Source organism: Dicentrarchus labrax, unplaced genomic scaffold (genome assembly GCF_905237075.1).
Source record: "Dicentrarchus labrax unplaced genomic scaffold, dlabrax2021, whole genome shotgun sequence".
NCBI lineage: Eukaryota > Metazoa > Chordata > Actinopteri > Moronidae > Dicentrarchus > Dicentrarchus labrax.
The window spans coordinates 3,665,119-3,688,144 of record NW_026136719.1 but is presented as its reverse complement, the minus strand read 5'-3'; the positions used below and the strand labels follow the sequence as shown (position 1 = coordinate 3,688,144).

The 23,026-nt window shown below is 39.9% G+C and overlaps 1 protein-coding gene across 1 annotated transcript in view; it reads right to left on the bottom strand.

Moving 5' to 3' along the window:
* LOC127351354 (SH3 and multiple ankyrin repeat domains protein 2-like) overlaps positions 1 to 23,026 on the bottom strand; it is a 224,346-nt gene that overhangs the window by 162,046 nt on the left and 39,274 nt on the right. The gene's annotated exons all lie outside the window — the stretch shown is intronic.

Sequence of the window (23,026 nt, the reverse complement as noted above, 5' to 3'; positions counted from 1 at the left end):
CTGCAGGTATACCTCTAGCGTCATATTGGGACGCGGCCACCGTCTGTCAAAGTCAGGAGACGCAAGAGCAAGAAAGTCCTGGTTTGGAGGAGGTGGGATGGATAACTTCAACAAACACAGGACTTTCTGCCATGTTTTACTGATTCATGTGCAATACTCTGGTCATTAATTATTTATTATACTTATATATATATATATATATATATATATATATATATATATATACATTGTTCTGTTTTTCATTAGCACACTTATTCTGGGATCCAGTTCTCAGCATTATGAGTTATCTTTATTAGTATCTATTCACGACACCAATGTTATGTACTGTAGAATACATATTTTGCATGAGTCATTTTATATTTTCTATATATTGTAATATAATGCACATATTTTAATGTTCTTCTTATTGTTTCTATTTCTTTCAGCAACCAATTTCTCCCGGGAATCAATAAAGTATTCTGATTCTGTATCTACAGTAGCCCAGAAGGGACTTGGAAGGGGAAGGTGAGATTAAGATGGTTTAGATGCCACTAAATCCTTTACACTGGACCTTTAAGTAATTTACGTGAGTTAACTGAAGTAATGTACTGCAGTTATCCTAACCTGAAGTTAAGTAACCTAACTTACTTTTCCTCAATCTAACCAAGTAGTTTTTGTGCCTAATCCTAACCAAACTGCGACCGTTTCACAACGTTAACCATGAAAGATTTAAGTCTAAGGAGCAGGAGGGCTGCTGACCGAGCAGCAGCTACTTGGGGTGGTGAGAACATGTTGGTTTGAGCGTCCAGGTACGGGCTTGGTTTAACGCTAGGCGTGAGACCTAAGGCGGTCTCCTGTGTTAAAGTCCTGTGTTTGTTTGAGCCATCCATCCATCCACCATATCCATATGTGGACTTTCTCTCTCTTTATTCTACGTCATCTGACTTTGTTGGCGAGTGCGTCCAGAAATGAGGCCAGAATGATTTGTATCCCTAAAGTCTGTACAACCTAATCTAAACGGTTATATAAGTCAATAAACCATAACAATTGAAAAATACTGAAATTAAATAAAATAAAAATACAAACATTTACATAGTGAAGATTTCTGAATGCAAAAACATGAACATATTTTTCAGAATTATTTTTTTAATTTTTGAGATAGAATCATTTTTCTTCTCCACCCTCATTCGTGCCACCGCGAACTGTCACCTTATCATGTTGGATCATCCATTCTTCGCTTTTCAGGGAGAGAATATCGAAGTGTTTGGTTTGATAAACGAGAAGCTCTTCAATCAGAAAAGCACAGGACAGATTTCAGCTGCAGGGCCATTTAAAAAGGTCCAGGATGAGTTATGAGTGTCACCTTGCAGCATCTGTGACACCCATCCTGGTTTATCTATACGCTATTAGCTGACCCGCTGCCACTGTGTCACGCCATCGTCCCAGATACCTGGACACTGCTGATGAAACTGATAACCAGAGATAAAGGTTTCCATTTCTATCAGATCTTCTTCCCACAGATTACTTGCTCTGTTCTTCGGATTTACTGTGCTGGTTTTCCTGATAATAAAAACCGATTTCACTGTGTTTTCCTCGATGCTAGAAATGTATCAAATAAGGATTAAAAAAAATAAGTGAGAAAAGACAGAAGCTGAGTGTGTGACTTGTTATAATAAGGTATTTAGAAAATTACCAGTTTTCACATCAGTTCTGGTTTATTAGAGCTTTTTACACATTTCCATTTGGGCTTCCTGCTGGGGACTTCATACTGTAATTTCTTATGATTTTCTTCCGTGCTTTTCCAATCAGCATGTGTTCAATTACAAGTGCCCTCTACAGAGTGTCCCATGGAGTGTATGTGTGTGTGTGTGTGTGTGTGTGTGTGTGTGTGTGTGTGTTTCTGCTTGTGTGTCAGTGCATATGTGCTTACGGTGTACTTCAAAAACCAATTAACTATTCCAATGTACTGAAATTAAATGCATACAAACAGACAAATCATTAAATACATGATTGATGCGTAGATGAGCTATAAAAAAGAGAGACGAAAACGCTTCGGTGTCCGTGGCAACAAAGAGATGCTGCACTTGTTCTTTCTATTGTCCTATTTACTGAGAACCATAAACACTTCGAACTGAAACAACCTTTTTAAACATAGAGGATGCAGACTGAGGTGACTGGTCACATACAAGAAAGTGTTCCAGTTACTTGGAGAAAGCCTGAAAAGGTTTGGGCTTGTAGAATTTTTAGCTTCTGCAATTGTAATGAAATAATAATCTGCACACATTTTGCACATAACCATGATTATGATGTTTTTCTTTTGGTTTTAGTATATTTTTGATCATCCCACACAGAAATAACTAATGAGCTTAATAAGTGGCAGCTTGCTCTTTGTTTATATTTAGTTATTAGTTATAAAACTCAATTTTGCAAGTTAAGAACATTTTCTTGATTAAGTTGCTTTAGCTTTTGGTAATTTGTATTTGTACTGTGAAAATACAAACCTAGTAAAAATTACGAGTAAAACCTTTGTGAGTTAAAATAATATAATTTTTGCATTAAAGTGTACGTCAACAACATAATCACTCCACTCCACCAACACAAACACACAAACACACTGATTTACAAGCTGTGATCATCAAGCAGTGCAGTGGGACTGTCGGAGGAAATACATTAACACACAGAGCTGAACCTCCACTGCTCGACCTCCATCACCAATCCTAGTGCCGCCTTTCACCGGCGGCCAAACAAAATCCAATCAAAGACGCCAGTAATCCTTTCTTGTCACACAAAGTGATAATTATCAAGTGATTAGCATGCTAATTCATTCATAGACAATTTATTTCCAACGACAAAACTAAACAGACATGCCTGAAGACATGTTACAGCATGAAAACCGTAGACGCCGATCGTTTAGGTCACAGTCAAAGCTTAATCGTATCTGAGTTAATTTCCTTTTCTTTTTTTTTAATGAGGCATGACTGACACATAAGTTATATTTACAGAGTGAGCTGTGCGACTTAATGCGGGTAAAATGTTTGCTTTTTCTGTCAACTTGAACGCTGGGAATTACTGGAATTACTTGGATGAGGCTAGATCGGAAGTTCTGCACCACGGTGCGTCCCAGAAGCGTCTCTTCGCTCTGCTCTACGTAGAATACACGCCTGGTCTATTTTTGAAGGAAACCGCGACACACTCCCGTCAAGCAGCGCAGAGCAGATCACACTGGCAGGATGTCAGACATAGAAACAGCATAGAGAATTTTCAAAATAAAACACCACACATGCAGACTCCGGATTAAGTTTCATGCTACATCAACATTGTGGCACCAGGAAAGAAGTCAATCAGTCAGAGGAGATCTGAAGCTGAGGAACACAGCGCTTTGTAATATTTTTTAGTAAAGAACGCTCTCTGTGGGATTTAAAGACGCACGGATCATGGAGCCATCAGAACACATCAAGGGTGGGAGGAGGTGAAATGCTGCCCCCTTGTTTTTCGTTTTCTTTTTTTTCAGAGAGATTTCAGGCAAAAGCTTTCTAATGCACGAAAAGCTCTGACGCAATCTCATAGCTCGGGCTGATTTCGGGTCTGATGACATTCATATTTCTGCCTGACTGACAGCTTTTCAGGAGATTGCACCATTCCAGATCTCCTACGGATCAGCCTCATTAACCTGATTCTGCAGCAGGTTTCTAATGTACGACCCCATCAAATCAAGAGAACTTCTCCGGGGCTGAAATGCACTCTCTCTGGCTGCTTCCATGAAAGTAAATGTGTAAATGTGTGAAAGTGTGTGTGAGACCGGGAGAGAGCGGAGGAGAGGGAGTGTGACTGGTTCTTTTGTTGTTGTTTTTTTACCACCTCTACTTTAACACACACACACACACACACACACACACACAGAGAGAGAGAGAGAGAGAGAGAGAGAGCTGTGTCCATTGTAACAAGGCCATTTTTTTTCCACAGCCGTCCCTCACTTCACTCAGCGGTGTAATTGAAAAGATGAAAAGGCTTTCTTGGAGACTTTCTAAGTCTTTAGGTACCTAAGAGAGTATGCAGAGTTCAGTAATGAACACAGCAATTTGCTTTGATTCACATGAGTCGTGCCTGTGTGTGTGTGTGTGAGTGTGTGAGTGAGAGAGCCAGAGAAAGGTGTGTGTGTGTGGGGGGGGGGAATGTTCTCTCCACTGTAAATGTCTGTGACAGACAATGTTGTACACCTGTAAAACTAACACACATGGAATTGCTGCTGGGAGCCATTAGAGCAGAATAAATACATTCAATATGTTTCATTAAGTTACATTAAAGCTGCAATCAGTGGTGTTTTAATGGCTCTTTGAACAAGGCACATTAAAGCGCATCAGTCCGTTCCTCCAGCGGCTGACCTCGGCGCTGGAAGGGTGGACAGAGCTGCAGAAAAGTTCGCATTAAATTATTGGTTAGATACAATCGCTGTTGTTATATATAGATAATAACTGTATGTTTGAGGCATGTCAGCTCAACCCATTAACACATTTTAAAACATTTTGCCTCGCTAGTCATTTGACTGTGAGGCATGCTAACGTTAGTTTCCACTCCAACCTTACAATAATGTGTGAGATGTTTTATGTTTTACAGTAGCAGCAGTTTATATATGAGATTGAAAGCATTAATATAGCAGCTAACAGCTATTCTCTCTATATAAAGACACCGTGGTGTGTCACATGGTGTCTCACTATCTCTGTAGGGATCCTTTCCATAATGCTGTTGACTTCTGTCGCACTGTTTTGGTCTGAGATGCTGGGGCTCTTGTGCGACATCCAGCGTCGAGGGAATATAATATATAAAACCTTACAAGACAGTTTAAAACAACCCCTTCTCTGAGGTGCAAGTGAGGTTGTTGTAGGCAGAGCGAGCACATGGGGATCACTGTAAACTCAGATTTGGTTTGAAGGTTTGTTTAATGCACGCTGAAAGTGATAATAACCCACAGCTGAACTGCCACCGAGGGCCCTGCTGCACAAGAGCCTCTCCAGCAGCTCAGACACTGAGAATAACAATCTGAGTCAACACTACTGTTAGTGGACGCACTTTGAAGTGTGTTTTGTGATTATCTGCGAGGTAAAATGAGCGGTTTTGTCAGTGGACTCTGGTCAGCTGTTGTTTCCATTGTTTTGGTCTGAGATGCCGGTGCCCTAGTGCGACATGTCTAACCTTTAATGTTGTGATTTATCCATTATTGTCACACAGGAAGACGATGTCCCCGTTCTAAATCCTGCCTGCAAAGTTTGGTCCGATTGTTTCATCAAAAGTCGTCAGTTACAGCAGACCAACTGAATGATAAAAGATACAGTGAGCTTACCTTAATATGGTAACCACTAATAGTATGAATCATTAGGTGTTTATTTCAGATATCAGTTTGTTAAAGAAGAATCAATTTGAATTAAACATTTAGGAAACTTCTATCACCATTTGGTGAAAATATCAGCACAAAAGAGCTGTGTGTGTGTGTGTGTGTGTGTGTGTTACTGTGACTTTTTCTATCACAGTTGATGATTCAGAGATGTTTTCCTGTTCAAACTTCTTTCTACCTCTCACAGAGACAAAACAGACAGCCCTCCATTACAGGAGAATATTAAACCGACTCATTAACAAACAACCACCAGAGAGCACTTTCTTTGTAATGATAAATCCCAGTTACACGTACGACTCATCTCAGTGCAATAAATTACTGTAACAAGATGACAACCTCTGTCACGTTAGCGGCAGCGGCGTTTTACAGGTGATCCTGGTGTTATTTAAACCAGACTGTAAATGAGCCTGCAGGGAAAGGTTAGTGGTGACACTGATAACGTGGACTCCACTACTGGGAACAAATCTGACAAGACTGAGCTTTTGAAAAGTCATTACTCCAGGTGCAGAATCACACCGTGACTGGGTCGGGTCTTTTATCATCCTTTTCACACGCTGACTAAACTCCTGACATTTAAATACCCTCGCTCGAGCTTGAGCTCCACTTCTGACCAGTGATTGTACTAAAAAGACCTTTTGCTTTGAATCTTCTACTTAATTGTTCATGACAGAATAAGACTCAAACACACTTTCCAGCCTTGATCCATTAATGCCATAAAGTCGGGAGCTTTTTAGTCCGATTTGCTTATTCTAATAAATGTTAATGCTTAACTTCTTAACTTGTCAAGTTCTGAGCTCGGAACAGAGCCGGAGATTACTGAAAAAGAACAGATAGACTGTCTTCGGCAAATTTCAGATTGTTGACGATCTGTAATGAGCACACAGGGCAACCGAGTAAATATGGAAGACAACATGCTGAACAACACGTATGATTACAGCTGTGTCACCATGGCAACCCCAGAAATCCAGTGATGACACAAATCCCCATGTGTTCATGTAGCAAAACAGAAACAGACATCAATCAAACTCTCTAACGTAACAAAATATGCACCCAAGTGTGAACCTATCGTGACGTCACCCATTGGTTCTGAAGCCTCCAGTTAGTTATGTCTTTGCCATGACAGTTTGTTGAAGCCAGCGGAGGTCACGTACTGCAAGTTGAGCTGCTCTCATTGGCTGCTCTTGGTTTGGAAACAATGGCGGCTCACCTGCTCACACAGGATCTGGTATTCCAGATAAACAGTAAAATGTGTTTGTGAACAGATTTGAGGAGAGAAATAGTCAACAACAGAATCTGGATCCATATCTGATCAGCACTGTTTGACAGTTTGATCTGAGTTTGGTTGAGCTGGACGGACTCACTGAGAATGAGCTGTCAATCACAAGGTAGCCCCGCCCTAAAGCATACCCTGCTTTATGGTCTGTTTTACTCTAAATGGGACCATCAGTTACTAAATGAACATCATGCTGTGTGGAAGAAGACTGAAACTAGAGACTGAGACCAGAAACTCATCAGGAAACTGTTTACTGAGCTCATAAATCAACTGAGAAGTCGGCTCATTTCTCCATAAGACTGAATGGAATCTGTGTGTTATTGCAACCAGTGGAGCTGTCCCATGCTGGTTGTTACTGAGAATGCAGGTTTAAGACACTATAAAATTTGCATCAGGACTTTAAATTCACACTTTTTGGGGGGAAGCCAGCTGATATTAAATAATGATATTATTATATATTTCAATAATTAAATTATTATCATAAACATGTGATGACTAGTCAACTATTGGCTTTATCTCATTTTTAGTCGGGGCAGCCCTACTGATCATAAATATCACATATGACAGATATACTACAGATACTATTTAAGGTTTGATTTGGTTTGCATACATATATAAATAGAGTATGTATATGGGATATGGAGCGTGGGGAATTCTGTCTTTTTATAATGTATGCACACATGTACACACATTTCTCCAGATACTGACATATGTGTGCATATATTAGGTCTCTGTTTAACATGGGTGTCATTTACACAGTGAGTAAAAGTTATAACATTCTCTGTGCAAGAAACGAGTGGGAAGAGGAAAAGACATTTATTGAGTTTGTCTTCTGAAGGTCAATAAGAAGCCGGAGCTGAAAGCAGTGAAAGGCCGAAGATGACAGACAAGTGATGAGCTTGTTCATTCAGTAAAGATAATCTCCCTCGTCCTTTTCCTTCTTTGTATCAAATGACTGACTGTAAAAGCCAGTTTGAGTTTGATCGATGCCATTTGTGTACGTGTGTGTGTGTATGTGTATGTGTGCATTTGTGAGTGACGGATCAATGACGGATGTCAAAAGTGACAAACAGCCTTAAGGGCCCGTGATTGATGCATATCTTTTCTCTTATGACACAAGCATGTAATGATGAAAACCTTGTGAAATGGAAATGATGAATTGCACTTGCCAGGCCAATAATATCTAATCCATCTGTTTGCATGACAACAGAGACCTAAAAAGAACTGTACTTAGACCCAGATCTGCCAGTCGGTATAAAAGAGGAGAAAAATAGAAATAACTCTGATCTTGTGTGTGCAGTATCACCCTTACAGGTAGAATATCTCATCTGGTTATGGTCCAGGTTCTCAAACACGTTAAAAATGATTATTGATGATTTCAAACATTAATACATCAGCAAACATTAAGGGTCTACTGAGGAAGAGGCACACAGAGCAGGTTTTACATCTATTGTATTACTGGAAGAAGAACGCAGCTTAGTAAAAGCACCGGTTCAATATTTGAGAAAACATCCAATATAGCTGTAGGCTTTTTCATAAGTTGTGGTGAAAAGAGAGGAGGCTTCAGATTGAACAGGGTGCATCACAGAAGTACACAGTAAAGAAAATTAGATTTGAATTTAATAAACATCAAATATTACCAATACTCTATACTGCAACAGTATTTAAACATCTGACACAGGACTTTTCCTTAAAAAGAGGCTCATATTGCAAAATGTGACTTTATTTTTGCCTTCTTACTTCATTTTTTTGTGCTTATGCTGCTGTTCTTTTAATATTGGGTCTGAAGGCCTCAGTCCACTGTTGTCATACAAACACACAATCATTGTGCAACTTCATGACTGAATATCTGAATGTTTGTTTTGTTGTTGTCTGGTTGTTTCAGTTTGCATTTGGTCTTATAGTGTGATTCTGTCTTCTATGTGCTGCAGAACAGGAACCTGCAGTCCAGCCAGTATGAAATTAAACACATTTTACTTTTCCTGTATAATAATAAAATGATATAAAATAAAAATTTCCTTTAAAGTGAATCATATTTCTTCAGTAATTATAAATACTTAACTGAAACCGAGGACTAAACACAAAGGTTGCATTCGTGTAAAATCTCCTGTTGTGGTGTCATTTTGTCTAAAGGTTACCTCAGCAGCCTTTTAACCCTTGCAGCGGGGGAAGGGGTTAAAGTTCTGTCGCCTAGCAACAGAGGGTGTAGGCAGAGGAACTGAATTATCTCCAATTGGAAACATCCTTTCAAAAAATCGGTTTCCAAGACTTCCCGGGTCGGCCCAGGACAGAGCATTGTTCGCTGGTTTCTCAGGAGATGTGAAACCTGAAATGCCTGAGTTAAAAGGATGTTTAATGAGCACTTTAAAGGAGTGGATGCTGGTTTTAAAGGTGCTCCTACGCCCTGCAAAGAGCCTGGTGGGGTTTAACTGGAATTCAAAGGAAGCTGTGTCAGTCATAAAAAATCATCGGTGTCATTTTCCTTTGTAATGACTCTCACTCCTGTTACACAGGATGGCACTTTACCAAAAGTATGTTTTTGGAAATCGTATTTAATTCACAATAAGTAGAAACCAACTGATTGGTTGGACTAACTAACTCCATGTTCATTCATAGAAGGCTGTGTTTTTATTCGTCCCTGCAGTTATATGTATTGTTCGACTGTGTAGCTCCTGGCTGATTAAGGGCACAAGGTTTGTTAGTAGTTCAGTTTAATATTGAGATTGATACCGATTGAGATGATAACGTCTTTTTAGAGTTTGAAAGAAAGTGTGTGTAAGCTGGCATGAAAGATATACTGAACAAATACACAGAGGAATTGCTGAAGCATTAAGGTGTTTTTGCTGCATATATTACCATCCAGGCTTAAACTAAGCAGGTAAAAGCAGGGGACTCAAACTGTCTTGAGGCCACTGCTGGTATTATCATCTCATAGGAGAGCCACTGCAATGTTCAAGTACTGCAAGAAAGCACTGTACTCGAATGAAGTAGCTGAAAACCAGCTGAAAACCTCTCTTTTTATCAACTTTCGACTTTTTCCATTATTCTGCAACAAACAAAGATATAAATGTATATGAAACAACTAGAAATAATAATGAGAAAGAATAATAATCTTGCTGGCTGTATTATGGGGAGGCCAGAGGGAGGAGAACGGAGGGCCAGAAATGGCCCCTGAGCCGGCAGTTTGAGGCCCCTGTGGTGATGGATACGTTTCATGTTTTTGTCGTTGTCGTGTTATTGTGTCTGATTAGACCTCTGCTCAGGTTGAAGGTAGGTGGAGCTGGGAATTAGGCGGCTTCACCTCAACATATCAATAAAACTGAGTGATTCCACTGTGCTCAGCTTTGTAACGTCTGTTTTGGTCTGACTCCACGCGGCTTCCCGACCCATCACGAGCATTACAGGAGTGGAGAATTTTGCCAGATTTTGTTAACTTGCTCAGATTTAGATGATTTGTGCATTATTTCTTCATAAATGGTTAAGTAGGTTATGTAGTTAAACCGTTTCCTTTTTGTCTGTTTTTATGATCGGGGTCTGCACGTGGTGTTTTATTTTGAAAAGCTAGCTGTTCAGACCCCCCATAGCCAGCCGTAGAAACACATAAATCAATAAAATAATGTCCAAATCAACTAAACCTGGCAGCTAAAGCACTCCTGAGGGCTGTACTACGAAGCAAGGTCACTGTCTTATCCAGGTAACTTCAGGAATAACTCTGTGAGGTCAGGTGCTTCAAGGGCCCGAATGTATTTATTATCTTCTCATTTAATCATTATAAAAAAAAAAATATATATATATATATATATACAGAGGCTAGGCTTATATACAGAACACTTTATTCCAGAGGAATCCAGACTGCTTTACATTCACACAGTTAGACATTCAGCCTCGCTGCTTCAGGGACAAGAATTTAATTCAGGGCTTAAAGTTCTCAGACACCATGTTTGATTTCAGGTATAGAGCAGTTCTCAATTCATGATACTTCATTGAATACATTGTAGACATTTCCTCACGGATTACTCTTCAGGCTCACAAGTTGTTCTTACTTTAATAACTGATTAACTTACTAGTTAATTTACCACTTCAATCTTGAAAAATACTGCAGTCTTATTCAATCATATCACATATAAAAGAGTCCGTAAGAGAAAAATAAAGATGTTACTTATATTTACTCTGAGAAGATGCGCTGTCAACAAGCCTCCCTGTCATTGTCTACTGCAGTGAGATTAGTCCATTAACTTTTCTTTAAAGTCCTCACATCCTGATATTATCCTCACGCGTCCTTCTGGGAACAAATACAGAGCACAAACCACCATTATGACATCCTCAGATTAATTTGACTCAACTAACAAACATCTTAAACACTGTCGTAGTACCGTTTAACAGCAGTGTATCAATCACAGTTTGTCCGGACTTTCCGTGATAAATGTGAGTCGGTTCAACTCCCTTCGTAGTGCAGTAAAACAGTAACTCATGATGAAAGTAACTCATCAATCTGAGGGTTACTATGAAATATCTAAGATTGGTTAATATCACTGGATATTAAAAGTCTGTTAGAGGGCTGAATAATGTTTTTATGTGTTGTTTTCCTCTTACAACCTCTTTCTCTTTTGTCAACCATCAGTTGAAGACTCGCAGCATTCAGCTGGGGGACATCATACCCTCCTCTTCAGTTGTTTGTAACATCAGCCTTCATCTGTAATCATCCTGCAGTACATTCAAATGTCTGTGCTGATCAAACAGCCTTTTGATTTCAAATGATAAAAAAAACAGACGCACTGATGAGTGTTCGCAACCCTCTTCTTACCCCTGTAACAACGAGAAGCCCTTGAGACGCGGCCACTTCGACAGGAAAACCACAGAGGGAAAAAATATCATCTAATCCATTTTTAATAAGCACTTTAATAAGGACTTTTTAATTAGCAGGATGTGTGATGGTTGATCATCAGTCATGCAGCACGTTGTCCCCGAGTGTCAAACTGGGAGGTAGAACAATAGCAATAAATACAGCTGTTATTAAAACCTTTGTACTAAAACCATCTCACCGCTTCATTATTCGTCCCCTGCCAAAGCTGGAAAAGCTCTGACTGAACACCAATCATGTAATTGAGGTAAATTATACATCCAGCTGATTATAGCATGACTGAAATTCAGATTGAATATTCTTTAGGCGTGTATATCAATGTTTTCACAGTTACAGTGCGTGGTTTCGTCTTCCTGACAGATCCACGGCGTCCAGTTAAAGTTTGATGAGCGTGGTTGACTAACTCACAAACTGAGGTATGCAAGGAGCACAAAAGAGTGTGACGAGAGTGATGGTTACCCCACACACTCACACACACACACACACACACACACACACACACACACAGACAGCGTTCACAGAGAAATGTAAAAGGAAGCTCCCTCCATTACCTCGTTAAAGTTTCCTGCCCTGCAAACAAAAGATTGAGAGCTGTTTACTGGCAAACACACAAAGCCCCCCCCCACACACACACACAAATGAATCAGTGTATCATTTCTGTTAATCTACCACCTGCTGCTTTAATCAACACAACGTAACACACACAAACACACACACACACACACACACACACACACACACACACACACATTGCTTTGCTGTGTTGAGTGGGTTCGACTGCAACAAATAGATCCTCAGTAGTTCATCGCACCCTCCTCAGATAAAGACTGTTGTTCTCCAGCATTGGTTCCAACCATCGACATAAAGATGGACGAAATATCAGCTCTCCAAAATCACCCCCTGGTGGCTGACTGCAGTACAGCTCAAAAAGCCCACTGCCTCCATGTTAGCAGATGGGACAAACTACAAAAAACAAAGTCAAAGAAATGTTCAGAGTGAATTCTTCAGATGGTTCGAAGACCCAAAGATATGATGCTTCGAGATTAGCCAGGTCTTTATTCTGTTGGTTGCAATCTGCAGCTTCACAGCTCGATGCCAATAAAACTACACATTGGTCCTTTAAATGATGATCAATTAAGAGAATAGAGGCTGACTGATTTTCTGCAACATTTCTAGTAGAGGCAGCTGGACTGTAACGAGTTTAAAGTGGTTCGGACCAATCAGCGTCCTGTGAGGAACTGCTTACAGTGTGAGCTATGGGCGTGGTGGCTAAAGAGGTTAGCTTCGATGCATCAGTTGTATGAGAACTGGAGATTGTTTCGTCATTGAAAGAGTAAAGAAGAACACTGAAGGCTTCTTTCTCTTCTCCCGACTGGCTTCAGTAAGAGTTTGACTGCGTTATATGGTTCTTTGATCTGATTGGTTGAGGTTCTCCTCGAATATATGGTGGTTCATCCAATCACCATCAATCAGCTGCAGAGTATTTTTTAAAGGTTCTTGCCCTTTTCCAAACAACGCGTTCCCATCAACCACCTGCCACAGTGGGGTTAAAACATTACAATACTACGATTATGAGTTATGTCATTGATGTTAGTAATCCTTTCTTTCGCGTTTTACTATTGATTCATTTGTTTGACTGAGGTTCATCGTTTAGGTATAAAACTGTGAAAATACCCATCACAGTTTCCCAGACCTACAGTAACAGATGATGACATCTGAAAAGACTGAGCCTGAGAACATGGAGGAGGACCGGCTCCCTCTGTAGATAAATGGTAAATGGACCTGTACTTGTAAAGCGCCTTTCTAGTCTTCCGACCACTCAAAGCGCTTTTACACTACGTGCCACATTCACCCTTTCACACACATTCACTCAGTGATGGCAAAGTCCATCGAACAGAAACTAACATTCATACACACTCACACACCGATGCACGGCATCGGGAGCAATTCGGGGTTCAGTATCTTGCTCAAGGATACTTCGACATGTGGCACCAGGAGCCGGGGATCGAACCCACAACCTTCCGATTGAGGAACGACCTGCTCTGCCTCTGAGCCACAGCCGCCCCCACAAGATAGAAACCGCTCATCTCAGGTAACGACAATGCAACACACTAGAGTTTAATAGTGTAGTACAATTGTTTGGCTTTTGAACTTTATATTATGCCATCTATATTGACTTTAAATCCATTGATTGCCCTTTTTAAAACCACAGAGGAGCCACCGGTCACTTCAGATGAAAGCTATTATGTGTGTACAGTACAAGTATTCCTCGAGCCAAGAGGCAGCTTTTGTCCCCTTTCATCTGTGCAGCAAGTCATCACAGTCATTCAGTGCCATTATGCCCTCAAAATCCTTCCCCACTGACCTGGACAATCAGAGAGGAATGGAGTGACATCCCCGCTGAGACAGACGGAGAGCGGTGGAGAGCGCAGAGGAAAGATAAACCGAGGTGAAAGGGGAAGAACGGTTTCTGTCAGGCAGAGTGATCAGCAGAATGATCAGGTATGTGAGATAAAGGAGGGAGTAGGGACAAAGGACTGCTAGTTAGCACAACTCTCAAACGAGTGGGCATTCAGCTAAATGCGTCCTTGGCATTGGCTTTGAATTGCTCCACGGCGTTACACCTGAGAACATGGCTTCACACCCGACTCCAGCACTCTGCTATGATCCCACTCTGACGGAAACACTTTCTTTCTTTTTCGTCTTCAGACAGAAAGAAAAACAGAGCACACAAGGACACAGATGGTCCGCTGCTTTTAAAAAGAAATCACTGTCTGTGTGCGAGCCCGCGTGCATATACGTGAATATAAGCAAGCGACGGAAAAGAGAGAGAAAAGAAATAAGCATACTCTTCATTTCACAGTGAATAATTGCTGTGCCAACTTGAGAGCGAGAGCCCAGTGTTACATGGAAGTGCACTCCTTTTCTCCACTCTGCCTTACCCAAAACTGAGTGAGTGTAAAATTGCACAGCAGCGACTGAAACAGCGACTGAAACAGACTTCAGATAAATGCTGATTGTTTGTTTTATTCTGTGGCCTTTATGAATCCACTGATTTATTTTTTATTCAGGATCACATTATCAGGGTTCCCACTCTTTCTAAGAAATCATTTCCCAGGAATTGTCTGGACAGTGGTTCCCAGCCTGGCTATCACCAAAGCTTCATTTAGGGTTGGGAGGCCTTCTTGATTTTAAGATGTGCTAAGAAATGTAAAAAATATACACAGTTGGCCTATATCACAGCATTTGTTCAGTTTTGTGAAGGAAAGTAAATGTAAAGTCAATTGTTAAGGAACAATGGCCCAGCATCAGTTTTTCTTTAAAAAGACACTGAGCAGAGGACACTAAATCTCGGTTTCCATTTTCTTAAAACTAAAAGTCTTCTTAATTATATTTATTTTCTTCTCTTTATTTGCATATTTGCTGTTGAGGTCATCCAAAAGCAACGGAAAGTAATCAGGTTACTTTAATATTGTCATACTTAGATTAGGTTACTGACTATATGGGATTATTTTTATTTAAATTTATTTTGGGGCTTTTTAATGCCTTTATTTTGATGTAGTTAAGACAGACATGAAAGGGGGGAGAGAGGGGAATGGAACCCGGGCTGCTGTGGTAAGGTCTCTGGTTTACCCAGGACAGCACATCGGACTGATTAATATGCACATGTGAAGGCACGTTGCAGCAGGACTCAAGCACCATATGTTTAAATCCTGTATTTTCTACGACCCGGTAGGAGAAAAGTTGCCGAGCGTCATTCTGGTGCGCTCTGGCAGCACTACACCTATAAAGCTGACAGAACAGCAACATCTGTGACAGTATGTGTGATTAATTCAAAAGATAAACTACTATTAAATCTGTTGATCCTGGAAACTGTCGAGGGAATGAAAAGCCACTGATTGACAAGTTCTGGGACTCTTATAATATAAATCACAACATGTCCTTTGGATTGACAATGTCACATTATAGCCTTCACAGTTAATTTATGAATCAGAATTAGGTTACTGTCACACCCCTAGTGTGTGCTTATGTGTGTGTACGTATATGTGTATTTCTCAGAAACCTGCTAATAAGAAAGTGTGGTTAGAACAATGTGGTGCCTCAGACATAGAAATTAAAGCGCCGCTTCGTTCTGAACAGGAATCCTCAAAACAATGATGTTATTTTAAAACACGCACCTTCCACGCCCCACACACTGTACATGCAAATCATCAGCCAGGCTTCGCTCTCGTCTTCCTCCTGCATGTGAACGGCAGCGACTGAAGAGGTCTGTGAGTGACAGGCAGGCTGACAGCAGTAATCACGAAGCCATTCATTCCCCTCCGCGCGATGCATTGTATGTTTTGGCTCGTGAAACCGGGCTTACAGCTAAACTCTGCAATCCAGGTTTTATTTATGAAGATCCCACTTCTGTCTACACACGGCAAAACATTTTTTTTTCTTGTGTTTTGTTAGTTTGTATGAGAGTGACAATGCAGGCTGATAAGGATTTCTCTGAGTATGTCAGAGGCAGCTAATAAGACTAGTTTCTATTTGAAGTTCCTGGAAGTCTGTCATTAATAGTCTAGAGCTAAAAGGACTAGAGATACATTAATAATGGACTGTGCATGCAATTACACCACAGATCTCAACTCTCTTGTATCAGCTTGTATTTGAATCATAAAGCAAATTGCACAAGAAGGGAACAGCAGAGCTCCTGTGTAATAGCTTTCTATTCCCTCAGAGACAGCGCTGCAAGCACACAGGCAAAAGGTACACATGGAGCATGCAGGGGGGGGAGCGCTGTGCATGCAAGGGCCAAAATATCATATCCAGATACGATATATTTATTATATTCTCACTAAAATCATATTATTTTACATTACAGTTTTACATAATTACATAATAACAATAATAGGAGGAGGTAAAACAGAAATAAATAAATTATAAAATAAGATGATACAGAAAATAATTTAAAGCTGCAGTAGGTAACTTTTATTAAAATATTTTTTTGTGATATTAGCTGAAACTTTTACTATATCCTAACAGTACATGAGACAGATAATCTGTGGGAAAATCGGGTTCTTCTGGCTCCTCCCGGTGCTCCTAATGGCATTTACAAGAATCCACCGGGCCTGAACGAAAACAACCAATCAGAGACGAGAAAGATAGTTGATTGTTGAGTCTCATTTTCTCATCAGGGCGTGAAATACAGACGCTTTGAGACTCTGAATGAGACTCAACATTCAGCTATCTCCAAGCTTCCAACCTAAAGCACTTTGTCTTTATAAACAACAAATGAATTAAACCCGAAACCTGCTCTCATCTTGTGGGGACCTTCGCCATCATTCTGCACCAAACTAAATGTTTAAACAGAGCTGTGTTTTTATCTAAACTTTATAAGAAGAGTTAGTTTAAATTGATATGAAAAAATAACAATCTTTTACATTCTTACATTATGTTGCTGGCTGGGCGGAGGGGGATGGAGGGCTGGAAAAGCCCCCCGGGCAGCAGTTTGAATGAAATGAAATAAACTTCACAGGTTTCCTTCCGTCACACAATATATATCTTCATATGGCACAGCCTTAAAGCACGCCCACATACAGCAGTACACCCTAAAGGTCTGCAGACACGTCTTTGGGTCACGGTGGTCGACAGTTTGCAGTCAATAATGTTGTTTACTCAAAGAGGCCGGAGACAGCAGACAGGAAGAGACCATCATTAACACCAATCTGAAGCAGAACTGGCCAAAGTTGGAGTTAAATTGTGATGAAGACAAAAGTGTATGAAGGGTGAATTTTACTGAATCCACCACAGCTAATCTGAAGTTTTTGGCAGTGTAGGATGATTATGGTTTTGAACTGACGCAAACACCATGAAACAGAAAAACTACGACGGTGGATGAAGACATTCAATTCGGGAATGTCATTCAAGTTTAAAGTTTAATGGAATTCTTCAATTATACACATGTGGCCCAGTTCTGCCTGATGCTTACATCTGGGGCCTGTCTGTGCTCACTGAATATTCATGAGAAAATATATGGAGCCACAGGGAGAGGAAACAATCCAGCGTGCCCTGAAAAAGAGGCCTCAACAGATAAATGTGTGGGTGTAAGTGTGTGCAGTGGTGTGGGTGATGTGTAGCTTCACCTCGTATACACAGCTATAAACTCTACTGTGAAACTTTAAGTGCTCTGTAACTTAATCCTCATTCTCATGGATTAAAGCCAACTCAAAATGCATTGTTGAAGTAATAACTAAGTTGTTTTGAGTGCACATAAATTGTATATTTGAATTAAAATAGGATTTTATGTGTTAGTGATATAATTCCAGTTTGTTCCATTGAATCATTTTCTTTAAGTTGACTTTATATCATTAAAACACTGTTAGCCTCACTGGCTGCTCACTGCTATGATGCTGTGTAGGTTTTGTTTTTTATTTAATCGTCACAAGCCCAATTATGCATCCAAATATTTTTTAATGATCCCCAAAGTGTAAAGATTTTATGTTAGTCACATAAAAAAAACCCACAGAAAATGAATTCAATTAACTGGCTACCATTTTGATAATCAACTAATTATAAATTGTTTTCATCGTATGCCAGCAGTTTTGACAGGTAATGTCATAATTTGGTTTACTGAGTAAATTTAAACAGAATGGTAATATTTGTATAAAGAAGATGCATTTAAGTGACTTTATTAAGATAAATTCTGTTCACACAAGTTTGGAGAAAGGCTGCATATGAGAGTAACTTCAATTCACTGAATGGAAACTGGTACGATTAACTTAATTTACCTTAACAATAAATAATTACCTCAAATATCAATATTTTCAATATCTTTCATGCTTGTATTGTTAAACTTGAAATGGTTTAAGGCCATCGGTTCCTCAAACAGTTTGAGTTGAACTAACTCATCAGGTTTTACAATGTTGTCTTACTTTATTCAGATAAATAACACATTTTAAATACATTTGGAGAAATACTACACATGAGTTTTTAAGTTCCATTAACTGACAGTGAACTTAATTTACCCAAGTTACCTCAACAATAAATACTTGACTTCATGCTTAAATTGTTGGAGGTAAGAAATTTAAATGGTTTAAGGCAATCGGTTTCCTGAAATAATTTGAGTTGAACTAACTGACCAGGTTTTACAGTGTGATTGCAATCTGACACACTTTGATCCACGTTCACCTTTCAAATTTTCACTTTTCCAACACTAAATGTTGTGTAGTTCAAACATACCAATGCAGCATGCAGTGTGTTCGCATGTGAGCATGAACACAGATTATAAAGCTGTATTTCCACTACATGCTTTTGGTACCTCTACTTTGGATAGTACTCCCTCAATGAAGGCGGAGCTGATCATCAAACACCACACAGAAGCTTCAGCCTTTATTCACTGACAAACTGTAACCTACACTGTACGTTTCCTGACGGATCAACAACTTCACTGCTGTCTTTCCCTCTGCACTGCTCGCTCTGTCTCTCTTTCATCCACACACTTACTACGCACACAAACAGAAGCTGCTGCTCTTTTTACAAAGGATATGGAGGAATGGTGTTCTTGATACTTCTGCACTTCGTCAGTTGACAGCAGCGTCGTTTTGTGGGCTGCCATTTTGGAGCGAACAAAAGAACTCATGGTTGCTTGGTTATTAAAAATGAAGCCCCGCTGGTGGTGAAGAGTTTTACTAATTTAATTAAATCCAATAACTTTGACTATATATACCAATAGATTTAGGTAACTTGAAAACTGGAGGCACATAATTCCCACATGATTCCCAACCTGGGGGTTGGGACCCTCACTCAGGGATGCCAAAGCTTTATAGGGGGGTCGTGAGGCCTTACTGAGTATAAGAAAACTTAAGAAATAGACACACTACACCAATATCTCAGCATTTGGTTCGTTTCTATAAAGAAAAGTTAATGTAAATTATCTAATAGAAAAATAACCAGGCACCAGGGAGAAGAAAACACTGAATTTGTCAAAAAGAAGCTCATTAAGTCTGTATGACTGTTACAGAAACTACAAAAATTCCTAATGCAGACAGAGAATTGTATAAAAAGGAAATAATCTGCGCAAAATTCATCCAAATCTCTGGTTTAACACAAGCTTCCTGCAGTTACTGAGTTCACTGTTTGGGTTCATTGAATATATTTTGGATATATTATGAAATATCCATAAAATATGTCACTGAGTTACACACTGTGAAGTTATTCATTGTAATATATCTACAAATATACATAACCTGAGACAGATACGGTGGTGGAGGTGGTTCTATTTTAAATTTTTACACACTAAATAGACTTTATTGATCCCACACTGGGGAAATTCACCTGCTTCAGCAGCTCCAGATACAACACAACACTATAGAGTAGATAAAATACACATTAAATAAGAACAATAGCTGTGTGCCTCCTTGCTTATTGCTTAAGTTGCTACCATGCAAACACAGCCCAACAATGCCCTGACAGGAAATTGGGGCTGCCAACGAAGACGAAGGCTCAATCTCAGCAGGTGTGTGAGTCATCGTCAGCGTCTGGGAACCAAACTAATGTCACAATGTCGAAGGCAGGAGGACCAAAGCTGGAGATCACATCTGGTAAGTCTGTCAGTGCTGGTTAGATAACAACGCCAGAGGCAGAAGAAAGTTTTGTCTGGACAACTTTCTTACACAAACATGTTATTGTTTTATTACACAGCAGCACTGGGGCTTTTTATTTTACTATAAATCTATGGTGTCTCCATTTAGATCATTGCTTGTAGGACAGTCACAGCCAGTCGATTGTATATGAAAGTGTGGCTTATTTTTTTGTTTTATTTCATAAACTGAACAAAAATTTTAAGTTAAAAAAATTATTGCAGCTTGTGCAAAGGTTTGGGGAACCTACACTGTCAGTACAGATATACCCGCCGATATCACAGCATGCAAACACTTTTTGTAGCAAGTCGAAGTCGTTCAATGGTTGTGTTTGGGATTTTTTCCCATTTCTCCTTGCAAAAGACTTCTGGTCAAGCTTTTTTAAGATCTACATCGGTCAGGGGATTGTGAGAGCCATTCCCAAACCTTCGGCTTGCATCTCTTTGATTTCGAGGTACATTTAGAATCATCACCCTGTTGTAGAAGCTTTCCTCACAACACATGATAGATCCACCATCCTTAACAGTTGGGGAGGGGTTCATTTCATGAAAAGCTACTCCAAACCATTGTTTCTGAGTGTTTACACGAGGTTTGAAGAGTCAGAGTATTTGTGAAGGGTTGAAACTGGCACCAGCTGACGTTTCCAAATGACAACCGTTAACATGCCTCAGGCCTAACAGGCTGATGAGGGTCTGAGACCTTTTAAAAGGAATCTGAGACTTCATAACTCTTAGGTTGCCCATACATTTTCACATGCCACAATGATATTTTTATTTCTTTTATTTTGGTAATATAATGCATAAATGTTTGCTGCAGATATTGTGTGTTATGTTCCATACTCTCAAGAGGCTGTGTTTAAATCTTTTCAATTAAAAAAGTCTCACAAAAAATCATTAAAATCAAGATGTGTCATTTATCAAGGGGTGATCAACTGTATATCGACTGATGGTGATATTTGATAGTGTTACAGCGTTTATAAGGAGTGCATCACTTCTAAAGTAAAAAGGGGCTGTGGACATTTGCCTGTCTTGGGGTATATCCCTTCCCTTTCAATTTGATTGAAAACAATAATCAACAATTAAAGTAACTCTGGACTTTACAGTGGAGTGCTCATTGGAGGGAGGAAGTCCATAAAGTTTATTAAAAAGGAAAAGCTTGGTCCTCTCTCCTGCTTTCAGTTTTGCCTGGGAGACGTTCGATTTACGAGAGTCCACACATTGACAACACTAGCGGTGAGTAATCATACCACCTTATGTAAAATCAGAAAGAACAAACCTTTATGGGAGGATGTGTGAGAACAGCAACAGCTGAAGTTGTTGAATCAGCTCACACTTTATTAAATATTCTATATATGAGGTACAGAACCTTTAATATAGCAGCAAACGCTTTGTTTACATAGACGGTCTGCTGAGAGAGCGACTGAAACGGCTGTTTTTATCCTCTACTTCGGTGGATTAAGGATTTATTTTTATTAAACCAGCGTTGTTGGAAAGACTAACAACAAGACTAACAAAGTTTTGGTCTGAGATGCTGGTGCTCTAGTGCATCATCTAGGGGCAAGTTCATTTCATATATATAACTTTTCTATATAAGTATTGTGTGTAAAGACAACAACCATACCCACCACTGGGTCACCGAGCTCTGCACCTCAGTATTTTTTCCAAGAAGTATACAATAAAAGTCGTGAAATAATTGCCTAAAAATTACTATTTTGATGCCCCCAAACGCCTCTAGCAAGTTCAGTTTTAGGACCTTGGTATTTCTAAAACCCTGCGTACAACCATAATGACAAGCTACTCCTAAACAAGTGCGTAACTGCGTCTGTGCAGCTAGCTTGTGCTGAGAAAACAGCACAAAAAATGTTCTTGTTAAAAAGGATAAGAAGGGCGCCCGGTTAGCTCAGTTGGTAGAGCTGGTGACCCATATATGGAGTTGCTGCAGCGGCCCAGGCTCGAATCCGACCTGTGGCCCTTTGCTGCGTGTCATCCCCTCTCTCTACCCCCCTGTCCTGTCGATCTTCAGCTGTCTCTATCAAATAAAGGCATGAAAAGGCCAAATTTTTTTTAAAAAAGGATAAGTAATGCCAAAAAGAATTAGGGATATGGTTGTGCTGATCAGGGTACTGGTCCAAATGCTGCCTCACTTTCAGCTGGTAGGCATTTTCGAGGTCACCAAAGAAGCTTCTGTTCCCAGCGTATGCCTGACTGGGCTGCATGGAAACCAGAGATATTGATTTATGCCAGCTCAATATCATCTCTACCTCATCACACTCCTGTTTGGGCATTATTTTGCTGTTGTAGCGCTAAAAGTTGCTCATCTCCTGCAGGATCATTGTGGGTCCAAGAGCGTTGTCATGGCGCTGGGGCTCTGGCTCTTTCACTTATCATTATTTGCTTTGGATGCGAGTGTCAGCTGAATGCCTGCAAGGTAAAGATACAAAAACTGTGCAGCAGGCATGCCCAGATCGGGGCCAAACAAACAGATGAGTCGAAGCTCTCAAAAGAACAGGGCTTGTTTTTTCTCTTTTTTTTGCCCAGTTTCTGTTATGTTCTCTCTGCATCAAAATCCCCTGGCCATTGTTCAGCGGCAAGCTGCATCTCTTCACATGTTTGGTTATTGTTCAATCACACTGCTTTTACCACCTGCCCACTCCTTTAACAGACCATGCTGGCAAGCATGTTATATTAAAAACGATCTCCACAGTAATATCCATCAACCCCACACGGCCATGCAAAATATTAATCTACTGTAAAGATGGGTCCACTGCTGGTTCTTTTGGAAGCTAAACATTAACATTAAAATGATAAGGGTCATACAGAAGCATAATGGACCTCTTACAGTTAATTTTAGGATTCCCCAAAGCATTTAAAAAGCACAAGTACTTCACTCATGCCATGAAT